The 1,164-nt window shown below is 41.2% G+C and overlaps 1 pseudogene; it reads right to left on the reverse strand.

Annotated features, from left to right (window-relative positions):
• Nucleotides 1-732, reverse strand: LOC149389782 (secreted RxLR effector protein 161 pseudogene; annotated as a pseudogene).
• Nucleotides 733-1,164: the final 432 nt, after the last annotated feature.

The following is a 1,164-nucleotide window of genomic DNA, read 5'->3' on the forward strand; positions in this document are numbered from 1 at the left end:
CTAGTTGTTTTTAGTGTGAATGTATTCTAGTCTGATCTTCTTATCCTGCACCAGATCCCGAATAAAGTGGTGTCTGATTTCAATGTGCTTAGTCTTTCTGTGTTGGACATGATTTTTAGAAATATTGATGGCACTGATGTTGTCGTAAAACAATGTCACGACATCTTGTCCGACACCATACTCATCCAGCATTTGTGTCATCCATAGCAACTGAGTGCAACTGCTTTCTACTGCAATATATTCTGACTCAGCAGTGGACAAGGAAATGCAGTCCTGCTTCTTGCTGAACCAGGATATAAGATTGTTTCCATGGTAGAAGCATCCACCAGATGTGCTTCTTCTATCGTCAGTGCTTCCTACCCAATCAGCATCACGATATCCCATAAGAGTAGAAGACGTATCAAAAGTATATAGTAGCCCAAAATCAGCAGTTCTTGATATGTACCTCACAATATGCTTAGCTTGAGACAGATGACTAGCTTTGGGAATGGCTTGATATCGAGCACAAACCCCAAAAGAGTAAGCTATGTCTGGATGACTGGCCGTGAGGTAAAGAAGGCTTCCAATGATGCTCTTGTATAGACTTTGATCGACAGATTCACCAAGCTCATCCTTAATGAGTTTCACATGAGTAGCAGCATGAGTTCGCTTATGAGACGATTTTTCCAGCCCAAACTTCTTTACAATGTTCTTGGCATGCTTACTTTGAGAGATAAATATACCATCATCCATCTGTATGATCTGAAAAACCCAAAAAGAAGTTGAGCTCACCAACCATGCTCATTTCAAACTCAGATTGCATTTTTCGCACAAAAAGATCCATCTCTTGTTCGACATTCCACCAAAGACAATGTCATCAACATAGATTTGTGCAATCATGACATTCCCTTCATCCTTCTTTATGAATAGAGTTTTATCGACTCCACCTCTGACATATCCATTCTGCACAAGAAACTGAGTTAGCCTTTCGTACCAGGCGCGAGATGCCTGCTTAAGCCCGTAGAGAGCTTTCGAAGTTTGTAAACATGTTGAGGCGAACTGGGATCCACAAACCCTTTAGGTTGGGCAACATACACTTCCTCATTCAGGTACCCATTTAGGAAGGCAGTTTTGACACATCTGAATGAGTTTGAAGTAGAGATCAAGAAATGCCAAGCAACAATC

Source organism: Urtica dioica, chromosome 8 (assembly GCF_054948205.1).
Source record: "Urtica dioica subsp. dioica isolate 48M chromosome 8, U.dioica_male_clone48M_v1_H2, whole genome shotgun sequence".
Taxonomy (NCBI): domain Eukaryota; kingdom Viridiplantae; phylum Streptophyta; class Magnoliopsida; order Rosales; family Urticaceae; genus Urtica; species Urtica dioica.